The sequence below is a fragment of the Mus pahari genome, chromosome 2 (genome assembly GCF_900095145.1).
Source record: "Mus pahari chromosome 2, PAHARI_EIJ_v1.1, whole genome shotgun sequence".
Classification (NCBI taxonomy): domain Eukaryota; kingdom Metazoa; phylum Chordata; class Mammalia; order Rodentia; family Muridae; genus Mus; species Mus pahari.
The window spans coordinates 23,616,276-23,638,020 of NC_034591.1; positions in this window are offsets into that span (position 1 = coordinate 23,616,276).

Sequence of the window (21,745 nt, forward strand, 5' to 3'; positions counted from 1 at the left end):
AAAAAAAAAAAAAAAAAAAAAAAAAAAAAAGGGAAAAGAGTGATGTTTGATCAAGAGTCTGCTAGCATGATAAAGAGTCATGACCAGGATACATGCTATCTGTTTGGTGCCATCAATCATGTGTGTTATTGGCTTGATCTAATGTCTGCAGTTACGGCAGGAACAGACCCTGCAGTACCCCATTATAAGGTCTCTAGGAGAGCAAAACCTCACTGGGCCAAGGTGAGAGACTTGTTCAGACATCATATGATCTGGCTCTCAGCTCTGGACAGCACGTTTGACATCCAAATGTCTGATTCAGTGAGATTCAGCCCAAGCATGGAAAGGGCTTACTAGGTTCCTGGGGTTCACAGTGAATGGCAGGAAGTCGGATAAGAGGATGAGGAAAAACTTGGGCAACTTGGTGCATGATCTAGGAGATAAACAGAATGCTCCAATGCCAGAGATGGTGAGTCAGACAAAGGACAAGATGTCTTTCCCTGTGATCCTTCAAACCCAGGTTGGGTTAGTTAAAAGCACTGATTAGCCCACCTCTGTCTAGAATGCACAGCATAGACGGCGTTCAGGCATGCCCATCTCCAAAGTTCTCACACGTGCCTTGGGAATGAGTACTTCAAAGCCAAATGCTGAAAGTCTCTGGCTGGAAAACGCTCCACCTGGCCAGTTGTAAATGTTCCAGGAGACTGTCCTTCACAGTAGCTTTTGAAGCATGCTTCCTGAGAAGAAAGACGGAAGCAGCAGGGAAGGCATGTCAGAGTATCGTGCCTTTCTCCCCTTTCCTTGGATCTGCTTCCTGTTGTTCTTTGAGCAACATCTGAGGGTAAAGTTCCTCTGGAATTCCCTGCGCATACATAAGCATTTCGTAGCTTATCATAGTGATTGCGAACTTGCTTAATGATACACTTTGGCTATTTTCCCATCTATAGCGCCCAGATGACTACCCCCCCCCTTCTCCTCCTCCCCTCCCCCTCCCCTTTCCCCTCCCCCAGCTCTTCCTCCATGTTTGATCAGTAGTCCACTGGCTAGCTAGTGTGGCTGTATTTACTTAACCAGACTCAGGTTACGCTCAGTTCTTGTCGGTTTTGATTCCACTAAACAATGCCTGAGCATTCATTCTACTCTTGACTCACTTGTACAAACCTTGGAGGGACTCTTGGGATGAGGCCGGGCATCCCGTGGCTTCTGGAAAATGCTTCCCAAGGAAGCAGCTCCTGGGCTCCTTCCCAGTGGAGTTGTCAAAGGGTCAGACCAGGCAGGGCAGGAAGTGGGACATGAGGGTTTTTTTTTCAGTCTCACTGGCCCCTGGCCAAGTGGAGCAAATAAGTATCTATAGGAAGCTTAGAGAGTTTTCCCAGAACTTCCCATGTATCGTTCCCCTGAGGCAGCCAGCCCAGAGCCTAGCCAGGACCTTCCATTAAGCATGACGTCAGAGACATAGGAGGGCCAGAATCAGCTGGAGTTGCCCCTTAACCTAAGGGAGCAGAGGAGCTTCATGCCCCAGGACACAGGATGAATCCAGGTGTCTGAGGCCTGAGCTCCAACCCAGGAGGGAGTAGGCAGGGGGTTAAGTTGCTGAAACTTTCCTTGTTCCAGATTGGGCTTTCCTGATTGTACTCAATTGCTTACTTTCCAGGCCAACTTGATGTTCTTTGTCTCTCTCTTAACCCTGTTTCCAAGTCCTGATGACACATGATTGGAGTTAAGCTGAAAAAATGGCATAGTTGCAACATCTGAGCCTTCTTGGCCAAAGAGGGGGAAGTCTTTAAATGAGGCAATATCTTTTTGTCAGCTTTTGGCTCTGAGGTTACAAGTCAAACCATCAGACAAAAACATGTCAAGAAATCTCTGAGAACAGGCTCCTCTCAACTCTTAAGTACCACAGGGTCAGGGCACAAAGCACAGCAGCCTCACTTCGCTCCTCCCACAGCCTCGCTCCTCCCACAGCCTCGCTCCTCCCACAGCCTCGCTCCTCCCACAGCCTCGTTCCTCCCACAGCCTCGCTCCTCCCACAGTCCTGGTTCACTCTTGAGAACCAGTTCCCAGCTGCTGGCTGTAACCCCAGCACTACAGGCATCTTTGCAGAGCCTGGGCAAGGGGGCCGGAAAGTCTCACCGAGCTGACATACGAATGTTGATGGAAAGATCTGTGTCTGCTTTGTGAACACAAGCTATGGCATTCCAACACACCCTGCCACTCTGAGCCCTCCAGCCCTGTACCCATCTGTAAATTGACTCTCCAAGGAGTGTGCTACAAACCCAGCATTCAAGCAGTCCCTGGACTTTGCCCATCACACTGACTTTAAAATGAAGATGCCAGATACTGCTGAACTAGCCCTACATGCTTCACAGAACACATCACTTCCAAATGGACTACAAATAACTATACAAATGCCACCAGAGAGCAGACATAAGGGACTACTTCCCATATGTAGGTGAGAACATGTAAGGTGGGACAGGTGAGGTTTTGTGACTAGAAAAATAGAAAAAAATCATTTATTCTGGACAGAGCTGGGTCATTTTATAGGAGTTTATTTCCTCAGACACTGTTTAAGTTATCAAGATGAACACAAATCAAACAGAAAAGTGGATGAGAATCTTGTATTTCTTTTACAGTTTATTGTGATATATGACACAGTCTGAGGTGATTGCTGACATTGCATGTATTCCTATGTATGTGGCTTATCTTCTGTGATGGCTACTCTTGGTTGTCATCTTGACTACATCTGGAATGAACTAAAACCCAAGAAGCTGGGTACACCTATAAATATTTTTTTTTTTTTTGGTTTTTCAACACAGGGTTTCTCTGTGTATCCCTGGCTGTCCTGGAACTCACTCTGTAGACCAGGCTGGCCTCGAACTCAGAAATCCGCCTGCCTCTGCCTCCCGAGTACTGGGATTAAAGGCATGCGCCACCACGCCCGGCGCAATAATTTTTTCTTAATTAAATCATTTGTAGTGGGAAGACCCACTTTGAATCCAGATCTTCTGAGGTGGGAAGATGCACTTTTAATCTGGCCACACCTTCGGCTGGCAACCTGTGGTAGTTTGAGTGAAAATGGCTCCACAGGCTCATAGGGGCTGGCACAGTTAGGAGGTCTGGCCTTGTTGAAGGAAGTGTGTCACTGGGGTGGGCTTTGGGGTTTCAGAAGCTCAATTCAGGCCCAATGTCTCTGTCTTCTTCCTATTGCCTGAGTATCAAGATGTAGAACTCTCAGTTTCTCTAGCACCAGGTCTGCCTGCGTGCACCATGATGATAATGGACTGAACCTCTGAACTGTAAGCCAGCCTCATTAACTGTTTTTCTTTATAAGAGTTGCTGTGGTCATGGTGTCTCTTGACAGCATGGAAACCCTAAGACACACCTATAAGGAAGACACCCATAGGCTTGCCCACTGTCTGCCATGAGATGTGAGTGAGTGCCAGCAGGAGCCACTAGGATGCGTGGTGGAGAGGGGGGAGAGAAATGGTTTGAGCACTATGAAGAGAGATGAAACTGGAAATGAGAGGGTGGAGAGGAATAGCCTGATATGAGTAGTCCCCGAAGGCCCTGTACCAGCAGAGGTTTGTGTTGATATCCATGGCTCATAGTACTACCAAAGGCCATGTGGACATTCCTGGTCCGGGTTGCCTCGTGGGAACATGTTAATGTCCAAGAGCTGTGAAGAGCTAATCCCAATCCTCACTGGCTGGGGCAGTTGGAAGAGCTGGTCCTACCCCTTGCTGGCTTTAGTACTCCAGAGAGTGGGAAGCATGGTAGAGCTGGCCCTGGTCGGGCACAAGCTTCAGAGAGCTGGCCTCACCACTCCTCTGCCATGAGGTAGTGTAGGCACACAATAGATGTCCTCCTCCACCCTACCCACACACGCCATGTCATGCCCTCACCACCAACAGCTGATGGGAGAGCTGACTCAGGAGTCATGAGAGTAGGAGACCTGGCCCTGCCCCTCCCCAGCTGCACCACTCAGGAAGGTGGGCCCTGCACCTCACCTGGACAGCACAGTAGAGCTGACCTTGGTGGCAGGGGTGCAGGTGAGCTACTCACAAGGGCAGGAAGCAGGAGAGCTGGCCCTGCACCTTACTGGCTGCAGCATTGGGTGAGCTAGCCAGGGCAGTGCTGGAGAGCTCACCCTGGTGGTGTGGGTGCAGAAGAGCTGTAAGCTACCACCCAGGTCCAGATTCAGGGCTTTGAGTTGACCCACCTCAACATCAGCCCATCTATGAACTGTTGGAGTGTGTGAAGGGGCTGGTCCTGCAGATCCAAAGCTATGGGTTCTCTGTGACACAGGACAACAATAGGCTATCCGAGAGGAGTCCTGGTAAGGATGTAGTATTGAAGTAGCAGCAGCCAGAGGCCTGGAGCCAGACCAATGACTCACTGAAGTGAGCATTTGCAAGTGAAGCTGTGTGAACACCACAGCTTTACAGTGACAAGAAGGTTTGTTGTTGTTGGTGGTGGTGGTCTTCTGATTTGGGGGATTGTTTTTGCTTATTTTGTTTTTTGTGTCTTTTATTTATTTTATTTTATTTTGAGGGGGAGGTGGCAAGAGCAGAGAGCAGATAGAAAGGGATAGGAAGATGAGTGGGACTGGGTGCATGATATGAAATTCACAAACTAATTAATAAAAAGGTTTTGGGGTTTTGTTGTTGTTGTTGTTGTTGTTTTCTCAAGACAGGGTTTCTCTGTGTAGCCTTGGCTGTCCTGGAACTCACTCTGTAGACCAGGCTGGCCTCGAACTCAGAAATCCACCTGCCTCTGCCTCCCGAGTGCTGGGATTAAAGGCGTGTGCCACCATGCTCGGCTTTAAAAGGTTTTTTTTAAAGATGCAACCAACATAAAAGACATAGAAGGAGCTTTTTTTTTGCCTGCTCTTCACTCGTTCTTTTGCTGGCATGACTATTCCTTCACTGGCGCTAGAAACTACTTTTCCGAAATTCCAGGATATACTGAAGATCAGCTGAGAGTCCCAGCATCATGGACTAAGCAACTACTGGATTCTTGGACCTTCCTTTGCTTGACAGCTATTGTTGAACTTGCTGGACTACAGTCATCCTAATACACACACACACACACACACACACACACACACACACACACACTCATTCATTCATTCTATACATTCCATTCATCTAGAGAACCCAGGCTAATATATCCTCCTGTATAGTTTTAGAAACTGAAGTTCCCAAAGGGAAAGAAAAGGCCACACCTGTGTTGAGAATCCACTGATTAGAGCTTCATGACTGCCAAGAATGCTGCCAATCGAAATTATCTTGGATTATTTCTAGTCCCCTTAGTAGCCTTTCATTGCCCACCCCTATGTCTGACATAACATCCTTGTTATGGTCAAAACCTTAAAAAAAAAACTACGCTTAGCCCACTGCACCACCTTCCAGCAACCCAAAGGCTAAGACTGCATCTGAAGCCTCTGGCAGAACCTCCCCTGCTCTACTGTAACCCATCTACCTGTAATTTCCACCAATTTACTTGATAAATGTCTTAACTGACTTCTTATTGCTATAGCTAGCTAGTAGTTTCTCATGTACCTACCTCCTCAGTGGAGCTGGTCTTTGGGGGCAACCTGACTCGTGTTCGTAAGCCATTGGCCACCAGTATTTGGCTCTAGACTAAACACTCTTTCTCTTGCCCTTTAAAGTGAGAGTGCTGTTTTACACAAGCAATTTCAAATCTTGCAAGACAAGAACCTCAGCCTGTAATTTCTTTGCAGAACCTAGCAGAGTTCTCACAGGGGCTCTGAGAAAACACTTGAAGACAGTAGGTGCAAGATTTAAAATATCTAATGGAATCAAAAATAAGTGGTTCATTTGTATGTTGCTGTATCTGGGAATGAAGCAGAAATACTTTATATAATCTGCACTTGAAAATTGTAGTGTGAGGAGAGACACCTACAAACCAGCAACTCAGAAGGTAGCAACAGACAAAAAGGAATTCAAGACCAACTTTGGATACCTTTCAAGGTCAACTCCAAACAAGTGCTTTGAATAATGTCACTTGTGAAAATTGCTTTTGTAACCTGTGTCTGGGCTGACCCCGTGAGAGCCCGCCACGTTAAAATGCAGTAACAAAAGACGAGGTTTCTTCTTCTTCTTCTTCTTCTTCTTCTTCTTCTTCTTCTTCTTCTTCTTCTTCTTCTTCTTCTTCTTCTTCTTCTTCTTCTTCTCCTCCTCCTCCTCCTCCTCCTCCTCCTCCTCCTCTCTCTCCTCCCTCTCTCTTTCTTTCTCTCCCCCTCCCTGAACAAGACCTAGCTGAAGTTTCTTATGATCATCCCATTCCTTAATTGATCTAGAGAAGGAGCAGCCATTTTTTTGTGTGCAGCATTTGTGGGTGCTAACACGCTACCAGCCAGGCGCACCGCTAGGGGGCGCGAGCGCCACACGCAGCACTGGGGATCTACGAAGACCTGTCCTTTCCTTAAAGAGTTCCAAGCTTGCAGACAAGAGGTCAACGTGAATTAAGAATATTAGAATAATTTCAACCAAAAACTAATGTTACTTATCACACTTATCTTTACATTTAATAATTCATAAACGGCCTTGGAGTTGGAATCAACTTATGTCGGAGAATCTTTAGTGCTTCCTTCCTTGCCCAGCTGCAAGAAGCCAGGGCAATGGACAGAGTTTTCTGCTCCTGGGCTGGGGGTGTTCTGAGGTTCCCAGTGCTCTCTGTGTGGATACAGAATAATGGATCACAGTGGTTCTCTGCAGAGGGAACTTCTGCAGAGACAAAAATTTACCCTCTTATTTTACCTCCCAAACTAGATGCATAAATTGTAGTCAGTCATATTTAACTTTATGTAGTATCTTACAGATGTCCACAGCACATATTATTTAATTTCACAATAATCCAGCAAGTAAACAAGGACTCTAATCAATACTTGCAGATTCGGGAACTGGCAAACAATATGATGCTGGAATGCGAGGCTGACAAACAGCAGAGCCTAGCACACCTCAGACTAAGCCTGGAACTCTCTCACCCGCCCTCATGGCTCCAGCATGGAAGGGGATGACAGGCAGGCCAAACTAACACAGAACAACCCTGAACAACATCCTGTGTGTAGGATGAACTGGAGACCTCTCTCAGTGGTTTACAGCACTTGCTGCTGTGGCAGAGGAAGTAGGGTTCAGTTCCCAGTATCCACTTGTTACAATTCTCTCTCCACAAGATCTTCCTACTTCCTCAGACAATGAGTGCATTTGGTGCATGTACATGCACATGGACAAACACTTATACTCATAAAATGGATTTTAAAAAGAACTAGCCTCAACAATTAAAAAAAACTATGTGAGAGAAAACAGTTAAATATATATATTATATATATATATATGGAAAATCATATTGATATATATATATATATATATATATATATATATATATGGAGGCAGCCCTAAATATGGCTCTGTGTGTAGCTATAAGCAAACAAAGGCACAGGCACAACTATAATTATGGATATAGATACTATCTATACAGATATCTATACAGATACTGTTTTGGGTGTAGATGTAGTTATATATTGATAGATGTGTGAATACAAAGAAGGGCACAGATGGACATAGCCCACTGTGCTGGCCACACTAAACACTCTAATCCACAGCAGGATCACACCTGTGCACATATCCCCACCCCTGACGATATCTTCAATCCATGGAAGTTCCAGGTTAGGGAATGTAATGTATGATATAACCCAGAAATGATGTCTATGAAGTTAAGAACGCTGATTGTTGAACCCATTTTTTAAAAGATTATTTATTTATTATATATAAGTACATATATATATACATATCAATATCATTTTCCATATATATATATATATATATATATTTAACTGTTTTCTCTCACACAGTAGCTGTCTTCAGACACTCCAGAAGAGGGCGCCAGATCTCGTTACGGATGGTTGTGAGCCACCATGTGGTTGCTGGGATTTGAACTCAGGACCTTTGGAAGAGCAGACGGGTGCTCTTACCTGCTGAGCCATCTCACCAGCCCCCCCCATTTTTTTTTTTTTTTTTTAAGACAGAGGCTCACAATGTAGCCCTGCCTAGCCTGGCACTCGATATATAGACCAGGCTGGACTTGAACTCGCAGAGATCCACCCGCCTCTGCCCCTCCCCCACAGGGTAATATAATAAAAGCCACAATGACTAGTCAAGTCAACATTTTAATTTTTTATTTTTTGTTTTTTATTTCTTATTCTTGATTATATTATTAATATTACATATTTACTTTATTTATACTTCTAATTTTATTCCCTTTCCTCATTTCCCCTCCCCCTGCTTACTACCCCACCCACTCCTACTTCCCTGTCCTGGCATTTCCCTACACTGGGGCATCGAGCGTTCACAGGATCAAGAGCCTCTCCTCCCATTGATGACTGACAAGGCCATTCTCTGCTACATATGCTGCTGAAGCCTTGAGTTCCTCCATGTGTACTCTTTGGTTGGTGGTTTAGTCTCTGGGAGTACTGGTTGGTTCATATTGTTGTTCCTCCTATGGGGCTGCAAACCCCTTCAGCTCCTTGGGGACCCTGTCAAGCCAACATTTTAAAAGAGAGCTTCAAATGTTCTTGTCATCAAAGTCTGCTTTTTCTGACTAGAGAACGTAAGGAGTTTCTGGGTGTCTGGGATACTGATTTATAAACAGGCTTTGCTTGAGGATAAAAGTTAAAACTCAAAAAAGCAAACGTGTTATTGTATGTTTTTACTATTATAAAATGAATTCTTTTTTTTTTTTTTTTTTTTTTTTTTGGTTTTTCGAGACAGGGTTTCTCTGTATAGCCCTGGCTGTCCTGGAACTCACTCTGTAGACCAGGCTGGCCTCGAACTCAGAAATCCACCTGCCTCTGCCTCCCAAGTGCTGGGATTAAAGGCGTGCGCCACCACGCCCGGCAAAATGAATTCTATTTTGTAGATACACTACCCTTCCAGCCATGGTAGATTTTAAGATAATCATGTGTTTGTCTCTTCAGTAACGTATCTGCTGTCAGCTTATTGCACTAAAGGTCTGCTGTGAATTCAAGACAGTGTGCTGATTTATAGCCCTTTCAAATAAAAAGGATTTTCTTCCTTACTTTTTTTCCAAAAGTACTTATGATTTCCTCTGCGTGAAGATCCATTTGCCATCAATAACCCCCTCTCTTCTGAGACCCTCTCAGATAAATCCAGTCTGACATTCCTATAATGGGCAGGGCAGAGGAGGGCTTCATGAATTACACCGGGCCAGTGTGTGAGGAAACCCCCATCCCACAATTTATGAGTTTCCAATGTTCCCAGGGCATGCTTTGGTAGGTTCAGACAGATGCTTGAGCACTGGAGATGACTGATATAAACTCATCTGTAATCATGATCTGGCTCTACCTACAATGCCTACTAATCACATCTGACTGTCACTCAGGCAAAGGTTTTCTGTGTTTGGTTTCTCTGCGTAAAAACTTTGTTCTGGCATCTACAGTAGCCTCAGACTTAGCCTAAGCCTATACTTGTGACAAGCACCTTGGTGGCATGGTGCCCCTGCTGAAACGTGGCTTCATTTGTTTAGGAAGCTAGGCAAGTGTGTGTGTGTACCACACACACACCAGCCAGTGGTACTGGGTTGTAGTCCAACATAGTTGCAGTTGTTCTGTTACATTGCTACCTTACAAAGCTGGTATTTTATCATGTCATCTGACAGTGTAACTATGATATAGGCCAGTAACAATTTTGTCTGAAAGATTCTATAGGGAATGGAGGGTGGGATTGGGGCTAAATGATACACATTGGTTACACTGGATGAATTCAGAAGACAACTTAATTTTCTTCCCTGTAACTTTATCATTAACTATAGAGTTTGATTTTTCTTTTTTCTTTTTTTTTTTCTCGAGACAGGGTTTCTCTGTATAGCCCTGGCTGTCCTGAAACTCACTTTGTAGACCAGGCTGGCCTCGAACTCAGAAATCCACCTGCCTCTGCCTCCCGAGTGCTGGGATTAAAGGAGTGCACCACCACCGCCCGGCTGATTTTTCTTTTTTCATTTGCTTGAGATGGGGTAGCCCAGGCTGGCCAAGAACTCTATATATAGCCTTGGATTCCTGATCTTCTGCCTCTCCCTCCTGGGTGCTGCAATTTCAGACATACAGCACCTCTTTATGCAGTGCTGAGGACCAAATGCAGGGCCTTCAAATACATACGCACACACATACGCACACACGCACATATATGTAATTTTGGTCTGGATAGATGGCTCAGCGGTTAAGAGCATTTGTTGTTTTTCAGAGAACCTGAGTTCAAGTCGCATGCCCACATGGCAGCTCACATCGCATGCCCACATGGCAGCTCACAACCATCCATAACTCAAGCTCCAGAGAACCCAGTGCCCTCTTCTGACCTCAGTCGGTACCAAGCACATGTTGCACAGACATACATTCAAGCAAATCACTCATATACATAAAAAATAAAAAAATCTAAAGAACATTTTATATATATATATATGTAATTATTACAATCAAATCATTGAGAACTTCATAAGGCACACAACGTATTTTGATCATATTTACCCCTATCTCTCTCAGATTCACCCTCCACATCTCCCAACATAGCATCCTATTTTTTTTTAAACACATCAAAACAATTTGTGCTGCCCATGTACTCATAGCTGAGATTCCATCTGCCCAAGTATGAGCAATCTACCTAGGGCAATACCCTTAAAGAAAACTGGCTCTTCCTTCTCCGGAAGCCATCAGCTGTTCACAGCTCCTAAACTACAGATGGAAGTTCACGAGCTCCTCCCTACCCCCCGTGCTGGAATGCTGACTGGCAAGGCCTTCTGCAGGTCTTGTGCAGGCACCCACAAGGTTGTGTGTGCAACTGTCCTGTCACGCCCACAAGACACTGCCTCAGGTTCTCCTGATCTCTGGCTCTTACAGCCTTGCTGCTCCTTCTTTCAAGGTGGTCTCTGAGCCTTGGAGAGGAGGTAGATGTAGATGTCCCATTTCTAGCCAAGCACTCTATAGATTCTTATTCTCTGCAATTTGATCAGTTGTGAATTTCTGCATCAGCCACCATCGACTACACAAAGAAGCTTCTCTGATCAGGTCTAAGAAGTAGTCTATGGGCAGAGAGAGATAAATTTAGAGGGACTTTGATACTATGTTTATTTAGTAAAATAATAGTAGCAAGTTCCCTACTAGGATTGGTGAACTCCCCGACCACAGGTTCTTAGTTGCTACATCCACTCCAGTAGTGACAAGGGCGACAGGCCCCAAAAACCTGGGCGCTGTCCCGAGGCGAAAGTTCACAGAAACTTAGTCGCCTGGAATTGTGGCATCCTGTATAACGAATGCTCCAATGTCCTCGCTTTAGTTGGTAAACAGATCTGTGTGCTTTCCCTTAGTATTTCTTTATTATAAGTGCTACTAAGGTTTGATTTTTTTGACATATAGCTAAGTTAGATTCTAGGCAGTCCTTGATCCCTTAGATTCTAGGCAGTCCTTAGTCTGACCCTGGGCATGGATAACTAAGTCACTGCTCTACACAGGAATTTACCATTCTCTAGGAAGAAGGAAGTTTGTGATCTAAGGAGGAACCAGAGTATATATTTAGAACTATAGATAGCTGAGTTACACCCATACCCAAGTATTTACAATGGCCTAGGGGGAAGGTGGACTATACAACGGACTAGAATAGGAACTATGGCAAGGGCATGAAGCCTTTGCCCCTGTCTTCTAAGATTAAGTGGACCTTAGGTAGAGCTGTTTTTGTCCCCAGTTGTTAACATTGAATTTTATCCCAGTTGGTTCCTGCCAGTCCTTCCATGTTTGCACTCCTCTGTTTTGTGTAACTTTCCTATTTTCTTCAGTATAAAAAGTTTGATGCTCATTTGACAAATTGCATTCAGATCCACACTCCCTTGTGTCGCATCTGTTTGTCATCCTACTTTTGTTGACTCTTTGCCCACCTGTAACCGAACCTGAGTTTTGCCCATGGATCGAGGACCCAGGTGAGGTTCGTCTGTGTCACTTAGTTAGATCTACAATACCAATCATGCATTTCCTCCTGTGGGGTGGGCCCCAAATCAAATCAGAAGGCAATTGGTTATCTCCATAATATTTGTGTCACTAATGAGCATCTGTGAGCATATTTTGTCTGGTTATTATTGTAGCATACAGAGTTTACAGGTGGGTGAAAGTGAGTGTTGTTGATTTTTTTTTTCCCTCCTGCATCGTAAATTGGGATGCAGAAGCAGGCAGATCTCTATGAGTTCAAGGCCAATCTGTCTACAAAACAAGTTCCAGGACAACCAGGGCTACACAGAGAAATCCTGTCTTGAAAACAAGACTTGCCTTCCGCCTTCCGCCTTCAGGTTAGAGTGAGTATGCACACATGTGTGGGTTATTGAGGACCCGTGGAAGAGGTTCCTCAGCTGGTCTTGGTAAAGGTATTTGTGTTTACACTCCCTGGTCCCACTCCTCTTCAACATAAACATCATTCTAACAATGACTATGCACTTATTCTCAGAGAAGTCTTAGTGGGGAATGAGATTAAAAAATTAATTAGAAATTTTAGTTGCTAAAAGCATGCAAATAAATATGTAACCTTAAGTTGGGGTGATGTCATTTAAAACCACTGGATCTGTTTATATATTGGGTCATAAAATAATAAAAATTAAAACCAAACAGCATTCTTCTGAGAGATTTGTTCCAGAAGTACTACAGTTCTCATGGGGTTTAGTCAGGTTAATTTTCAGTACTAGATGAGCTACACTTTACTCTCAAGCACAAATGTTCTATTCTAATAGAATTCAAATGAACATAATTCCTCCTGGACATTGGATAATACTAAAGATCAGTCTAGTGTGGTAGCCTTGGTCCTGGAAAATAACTAAATGAGATTGGCTTAGAAACCATAGTGCCTTATGCTGTAAAAATCCCAATCTTCACTTCTGTTTTGTTAACAAAATAGTGTTGGACTCACAGACTATCCCTGTGGCCACCCACCACAGACCAAAGGAGGCAAGGCTTGAACTCATGGGCAACTGCTTCAATTACCTTCGTCCTTTCAAAAGGCAAGTGAGAAAAAAAATGATGAGTCTTAGCAGTTACTGCACAGGCAACCTGGTCTTCGTGAAGGAACCAGGAAGCAAGTCAGTGCTACCAGGTCTGTCCGAGGAGTTCTCTGCTGCATCCCCGACAAGGCAGGACCCAGGACATGCGAGGCTACAGCTGTGGGTCTGACTCCAGGCCCAGTTCCCTGAGACACCAAACCCCTCCCAGTCTCCCAGTTTCCTAATATTTTAGCCAAAATGACCAGGATGCAATAAAAATATATCAAAAGCCAGGAAAATCACAGCTTGGAGAGGGAATGTGGATCAGACAGTGTCAATGTCAAGACCCAGCAGGGATCAGACTTACTGGGCAAAAACCAGACATGGCTATGAATAAAAATGCTTTAGGGGCAGGAGGTGTGGTTCAGTGATAAAGCATGTACCTAGTGTATCTGAACTTGACCTCAAGGATGAAAAACTAAGTTAGTAAACCAATAAAAAGGTTTCAGTAAACAATTGTAAGTTCCCTGGAAACACATGAAAAGACTGGAGACTCACTAAAGAACAAAGATTATCATTTTTTAAAGAAATGAACATTATAAAAATTGAAAATACAATAACAAACACAAAAAACTTTCTAGGCAGGCTTTGTGTTGGTGGCAGAAGAGAGATTTGAGGACTAGAATCCATGCCTGGCCAAGAGTCTCAAGGCAATAACAAAAGACCCAGTATTTGGTTTATCAGAGTCCCAGCCAAGAACAACATGTCAGGCTTGCTAATCTAGTAAAAAGACAAACCTTCATATTCAAGACACAAAGCACATCACAACAGAACAAACCCAAAGAAATTCATGCCAAGCCAAGACAGTGCAACACAAGGCCAGAAACCAACGGCAGGGACATCAGGTCAGAGCAGAGACAGCATCTTTTCCCGTGAAAAGGACATTATAAAAATGAAGCCTGTTTCTATGCCGCACTACTCGGTGGAGGAAGCTTTCCCTGCCAGATGCTCAGGGACCATCTCAAAAGGGTGCGGAATCATCTTAAAAGCCAGAGGCTGGGGAGTGACTAGGTAAACAGTGTCTTCTTAACATGACAGACAGAGGGGCTGCCATCCTCAACAACACAGCAGCTGGGGCTGCCTGCCCTGGGATCCAGCAGTCTGAGGAGGAGCCCCTCAGTCCCTGACCCTAGCGAAGGAGCTATGGAGAGTTGAGTTAGCTATCTTTATAGTGTGGTCTCTTGTTGGTCAGCCACATGCCAATGGATGGCCTCATGCCAGGGAGTATATGGAAGCGCTAATTTGACTCAGTGGGTTATAGGAAAATAAGAACAGAAAAGAGGACATGAAGTTGGGAAGGAGCTACTGAGAGCTTTGAGAAGGAGTTAAAGCAGGGGTTAGGAGGTAAGAATGATATATACTTGTATGAAATTTTCCTTAATAAGCAAACAGTTACACACACACAGTCACACACACACACACACACACACACACACACACGTGTAGAGGGTGCACATGCATGCCATCCCAGTGTTCAAAAGCCTAAGGCAGGAAGGACCGATTGAAGTTTTAGGGCAGCCTGGGCTAGAGAATAAGCCTCTTATGAAAACATCAAAACATCTCTCAACCATCAAAAAGGAGAGAAATAAACTCAGTGCAGCACTCCGAGGCCAGGTGCCAAATTCCAAGCCAGCCTGCTTTACATAGTAAGGCCTTATCTCAAAAAGTAATTATTTAATGATTCAAGATTTTTAAAAATGCAAGAATTTGTCTCAGAACTACCATGAAAGAACAGCTAAAGGACCAGGCAGTGGTGGTACATTAATCCCAGCATTCAGGAAGCAGAAGCAGGGGGATCTCTCAGAGTTCCAGACCAACCTGGTCTACAGAGTGAGTTCCAGGACAGCCAGGACTACACAGAAAAACCCTGTCTCGAAAAAACCAAACCAACCGACCAAACTACAAACAGCTAAAAGAAGTTCCTTAAACATCAGGGGAGTGAGAGGCTGCAGTCCTGACCAAGCTGCTGCCGGGAGATTCGAACTCCAAGGCTCCTACCAAGACCTGTGCCCCAAGCCTGCATCCTCTGGCAGAGTGCCCCCCCCCCGAGTCAGCCACCTCTGTTGTGCAGAATTCCTTCCCTCTAAACCTCGGTGTTGCAGCCTTGAGCACAGTTATCTGCAGGGTGTTCTCATTTTCTGTGGGGACCTGCACACAGGCTGCTGAGAGCTGGTTACAGCAGGACCCAACTGCACTGGTTTTACAACCTTTCAGGCTGTGAACCCACCCCACGGTTCTGAGCACGGTTATGAGCACAAAAGCCCTGAGACCGGCTTTGAGTCTTCCACCGAACTGGATTTCTGAATCACTAAGTGTGCCGCCAGATCCTGAATGTGGCCGCATAGGGGTCTAAGGAGGGTCCATAAAAACCCGAGTTGTGGCCATGTAGGGGTCTAAGGAGGGTCCATACAAACCTGAGTTGTGGCCATGTAGGGGTCTAAGGAGAATCCATACAAACCTGAGTTGTGGCCGCGTAGGGGTCTAAGAAGAGTCCATACAAACCGAGTTGTGGCCGTGTGAGGGTCTAAGGAGGGTCCATACAAACCTGAGTTGTGGCCATGTAGGGGTCTAAGGAGAGTCCATACAAACCGAGTTGTGGCTGTGTGAGGGTCTAAGGAGAGTTCATACAAAGGAGTATCAGCTCTTCCAGTAGAGAAGCAGGCAGCCCTGAGGAAGCAAGCTTTGGGCTTCAGGAGAACACAACCAGAAAGGTAGACTGGAAGGAAGCCCGAGGAAAGGCAGACTTCTCACTTGGGTAATTTCAGGACACCACCTCTGGCTAACACAGAGCCTGCTGCCCTTCGAGGACCACAGTGGGCCGTGACCTGACCTGCTCCTCTAGTTTGAAGGTGCATTGTCACACTCTAGGTGTCTCTGTTTGTATTTGCATCTGGAGGTAATACAGATGGAACTGTACACAAAAGTAGTTTAGGAAAAATCTAGAATATTCCAACCACTTAGACTGTCGTGGAAAAGAGGAAAAAGCAGTGCCAACACCAATATCACACTTAGATCATATTTCAAAATGTCATCTGCATGTGATTGTGAGACGCATATTAACTGAGGAATTATTATAATTCTACCATAATTTACTACTTTACCAAAATAAACTAGTAAGATAAATAAATACTGCTGTATATGCCCAGTTGACTAATATGACCCAAACAGAAATAAAATATTAAAGGAGGAGATGTCAAGATTAAGCTAGATTAGTGACAGGGTCTCAGGGTCCTGTTTCAATATAATTAAATGTATGATTTAATGTGTTTTTAGCTCAGAATCATCGTAAAAAGGTTTTGTAAAATAATAACATAGCAATGAAGACACCCTCACCAAAGCTGCAGAGGAATAAAAGGTTGTCATATTTCTGCTCTCTCCTGGCAGGGCAATCCATTCCCATCAATCTCACATGCTGTGGAGGGACACAGGGATGTTTTCCTTCCAGTCACTCATGGTCATTATTTAATGGAGGGGAGCAGCCACCATCTTCATTAATATATTAACCTATGGCTCAGAGAGACCTTGCAGTAAACTAACTGACAACTCCTCATGACAGACTTATATCACAGGGCTTAGGGACCTTAACCATCTAAAACAACAGCTTCTGGGAGAAATTCAGTGTTCTAACTCCAAGGAAGACAGCTAGCCAATAGAGAGAGGTATCCCTGAATCCAAGCTCATGACAATTTCAAGTTATCCCTGATATGGGGCTGAAGAGACAGCTCAGCAGTTTAGAGCACTGGTTGTTCCCACGGAAGACCCAGGCTTGATTCCCAGAACCTACATAGTGACTCACAACTGTCTCTAACTCCAGTTCCAGGGGATTCAAGGCCCTCTTATGGCATCCTTGGATTCAAGTGTGCATGTGGTGGTGCACACTTACAATCCCAGCACTTGGAAAGTAGGGGCAAAAGGGTCAGGAGTTCAAGGCCAGTTTATGTTACATATAAGTTCAAGAACACCCAAGGCTTTGTTTCAGAACGAGTAGAACCATGTAGTAGAACTTTGTATCTGTAAACATTATAGATGTGTAAGCCAAAGACCAGGGGCTAGTGGGTACTGTTAGGTGGAAAAAGGAAAATGAATGTAATTAGCTCATTTGTCCAGCACTCAGGAATGAAGGACTCCCCAGGTTGACTCCTGGCCTGATCACTCCAAAGTACTACACACCAAGCTTCCTAGGCACTTTAAAAGAAAATTATAGGGCTGGTGAGATGGCTCAGTGGGTAAGNGCACCCGACTGCTCTTCCGAAGGTTCGGAGTTCAAATCCCAGAAACCACGTGGTGGCTCACAACCGTCCGTAACAAGATCTGATGCCCTCTTCTGGAGTGTCTGAAGACAGCTACAGTGTACTTACATATAATAAATAAATCTTTAAAAAAATAAATAAATAAAAGAAAAGTATAAAACATTTATGGGGGTGGGAGACAGAGGCATGGACACATGAGTATTCACAAGCATGCATGACTACCACAGTTCATATGTGATGGTCAGAGGGCAACATGTGGGAGTCGGTTCTCTGCTTCCTCCATTTGGGACCTGGGGCTTAAACTCAGGTTATCAGGTTTGGTGTAGATAGCACTAACCAGTGAGCCATCTGGCCAGTCCTAACGCAGCTTCCTAATGTCCCCAGCTGTATCATATTAAAGTTATACACACAAACAGACGTGATACTGGTGTGCAGAGCATGTCTGTGGACTCTGCTTCCTTTCCCTTTCTTTATTTTTATTTTTTTAGAGAAGGGGATTTGAGGGACTGGTTTGCTATTTTAAAAAGGTATTTGCCAACATTTAAAATCGAAGCACATTCTCATGAGGTTCTTTCTCCCAGAGTGTCATGTAGCCCGGGGCGATTATAAATTCTCTATGTAGCCAACGACGACACCGAACTCCTGAGCTTCCTCCATCTATCTCCCAAGTGCTGGGATTATGGGTTTTCATCACCGTGCCCAGCTTATGCTAGAGGTGATCTACCTTCATGAAAGCTGGGCGAGCACCTACCAACACTGTGATACCACGGCGGAGAGCCTTTGGGGTGTCGCTTGGCAGGAATCTGACATTAGGCCATGACAAAGAAGTAAATCCAGGCAGGAATCTGACATTAGGGCAAGACAAAGAAGTAGATTCAGACAGGGACCTGGCATTGGCCAAGGGCAAGGAAGTAAGAATCTGATTTTAGGGTAGAACAGAGAAGTAAGCTCAGATATCTTGATCATCCTTAGAAACAACATCACCAGAGTGATCATGGAATCCCGTGACTCCATGTGTTTGTGTTTGTGTTTGTGTTTGTTGCCTTGCTTGTTCCTTGACTAGTGTCTTACTTGATTCCTTGTTGTACTGCTCGCCCTTAATACTTGCATGTAATTAAAATGGTATAAAAGCAGATTGAGAAAATTAATTTTGCCTTCAGTCTCAGAATTGACTGGGGACATGCTACAATGTTGTCTAACTGTCTTTTTTTTTTTTTCTTCTCAATCCTCACTCCTGCTCTGGAGAACCTGTTGACTGACTGAGTGGGCTTGGTCACACCGTAGCCTAGCCTGCATTCTGCTTCTTTATTTCCAAATGACTCACAGTACCAGGCCCTAACATCACTGGCCTAGAAGGAAACCAAAAAGGGGAGGCCACTGGGTTCCATCCTCTGCAACAAAGCAGATGTTCCAACCCTGCGCACAGAGCAGTCCCCAGAAATTGCCCCAAGTGGCCACTGTGTGTGGCCAAGACACCTGGCTGCCCAGCTGATGCGTATGAGACCCTACACTCTCTCTTTTTTTCTAGAAGGTTTCTTTGTGTAGCCCTGGCTATACTGGAACTTGCTGTTGCATACCAGGCTGGCCTTGAACTCAGAGATCACTCAGCCTCTTCCTCCCAAGTGCTGGGATCAAAGGCCACCTGGTGACCCTACATTCCTGACAGAGTATTCTGAAGCCCTCCCTCGGGTGTTTCAGGAGGCCCCACCTGTAGTAGTGTTCTCAAAAGCCAGGTCGCTGTCCTGCAGGTCAGCTATGACTACATACAGATGGAAATGCTTGAGCTCTGGCTCCACACAGTACTGTGCTTAAGCCACGTGTCAGTCAGGCTTTGTTCTTGTTTGAGGGGATGGCTGAGAGGCATGAAAGCTTGAATAATAGCTTAGCAACTGGGATTCTACTTGGATTGGGCTGTGCACACCCCTCTTCTAATAATGCACCTGGAAGCCTAGCTTTTTTATGTGAATGTGCTGTGCACATTTACCTCTGTCATACACCTAGGACCTGTTAGCAGCCTCAGACTCCCACTTTGCACGGGCTGTGGCATGGGCTATGGATACACCCACCTCTGAACACTGAGATAAGTTTCTCCTACCCTGACAACCATCAAAGCTGGACATGTTCTATTCAAATGTAAACTGTCTTAGGGTTTTAGTGCTGTGAAGAGACACCATGACCAAGACAACTCTTATAAAGGAAAACATTTAACTGGGGCTGACTTACAGTTTCAGAGATTTACTCCATTATCATCACAGTGAGAAGCATGATGGCATGTAGACAGATAGGGTGCTGGAGAAGAAGCAGAGAGTTTTACATCTTGATCGCTTGACCATAGGAGACGACACACTTCCTCCAACAAGGCCACTCCTCCTAATAGTGCCACTCCCTATGGGTCAAGATTCATTCAAATATATGAGTCTGTGGGCGCCATATCCACCACATGTACTCAATACACACATGCAGCTGTTTGTATTAACGGACACTAATTATGTTCCCCCCAAAACTGTTTACACAGAGGGTCTGCATGTAGCTTCTGGGAACTTGCCCCTGGTTGGTTATGCTTGCTAAATAAAGATGCCAGTAGCCACTAGCTGGGGAGGACAGTCAGAGGCAGAGTTTTAGGATTTCTCAGACTTGGGACCTGGAGGACAAGAGGAAAGAGATCCACTAGGTTTTAGGAGAGTGTGGAGATAGGAGAGACAGGCTGCCATGAGGTAGAGAAGCAAGGAGAGCATCCTGGGCTCCAAGCCAAGAAAGCTCAGCCTGCAGTGTGCCACAGATGGGTCTGGAGAGGCCAAGACAGAACACAGAAGTTAGTAGTAACTCCGAATTATTGGTGGGAGGTAGAATCTAGCAGCACAGAGGCTAGGCAGTTTCCCAGCTATTGTGCTGCTTAAGACATTTTAGAATACAAAGACTGTGTGTATATTTCATTTGGGCACATAAACCATTGAGGCAGGTAGTGATCCCACACCAGGATTTATTAATTAATAATTAATTTGACATATACAGGGCCATTTAGTCTGAACTGAATTTAGGTATATGTGTACTCAGTAAACTTTTAAGGAACATTCCCTATTTATGACCTATCCCTTATGCATAAGTAGGTGTGCATAAGATTAAAATGAGATGCATTATGGGACAGGGCACAAGCAGTAGAAATATTATTGTGTGACCTAATCTAGCAATCAAAACAGAACCACACTCACTATACCCTTAGGAGCCCAAAGCCCTCCACCCTGCAAAAGGAAGCCTCAAACAGTAACCGTGGTCCTTAAATAGCTTCATTGTTGTGGCCCGTTACTCTCCTGCAGTACAATCTGAACTTCCTTCCACTTGGCTTTGGAAAAATGTCTTTGCTACTTTTCCAAATCTGTGTAAGATTTTATTTCAATTCTTTGGATGTGAGACAAGGACCTGGAAATACCTGGCCTAGACCCCAGCCATCAATAACAGCAGAACTGGATGTTCCCACCTCTGTGTTATCATCAGAACAATCGAGCACCCATTCTGGTCACAGGAATGAGAGGAATGGAGCCCTTTCAACCAAAAGTCATCAAAAAAGAAAAGGAAGGACACTTTATACTCATCAAAGGAAAAGTCTACCAAGAAAAACAATTCTGAACATGTATGCTCCAATGCAAGGGCACCCACATCCATAAAAGAAACTTTACTAAAGCTCAAAGCACATATTGTGCCTCACACAACAATGGTGGGAGACTTCAACACCCCACTCTCAGCAATGGACAGATCATGGAAACAGAAACTAAACAGATATGCAGTGAAACTAACAGAAGTTATGAAGGATTTAACAGATATCTATAGAACATTTCATCCTAAATCAAAAGAATATACCTTCTCAGCACCTCATGGTACCTTCTCCAAAACTGACCATATAATTGGTCACAAAACAGACCTCAACAGATACAAGAAGACTGAAATAATCCCATGCCTCCTATCAGATCACTAAGAATTAAGGTTGGTCGTCAATAGCAACAAAAACAACAGAAGGCCAACATACACATAGAAGCTGAACAACACTCTACTCAATGATAACTTGGTCAAGGAAGAAGTAAAGAAAGAAATTAAACACTTTTTAGAATTTGATGAAAATGAAGGTACAACATACCCAAAGTTATGGGACACAATGAAAGCAGTGCTAAGAGGAAAAGCTCTGAGTGCCTTCAGAAAGAAATTAGAGAGAGCATACACTACCAACTTAACAGCACACCTGAAAGCTCTAGAAGAAAAAAGAAGCAAATTCACCTAAGAGGAGTAGGCAGCAGGAAATAATCAAACTCGGGGCTGAAATCACCCATGTAGAAACAAAAAGAACTATACAAAGAATCAACCTAGCCAGGCGTGGTGGCACACGCCTTTAATCCCAGCACTTGGGAGGCAGAGGCAGG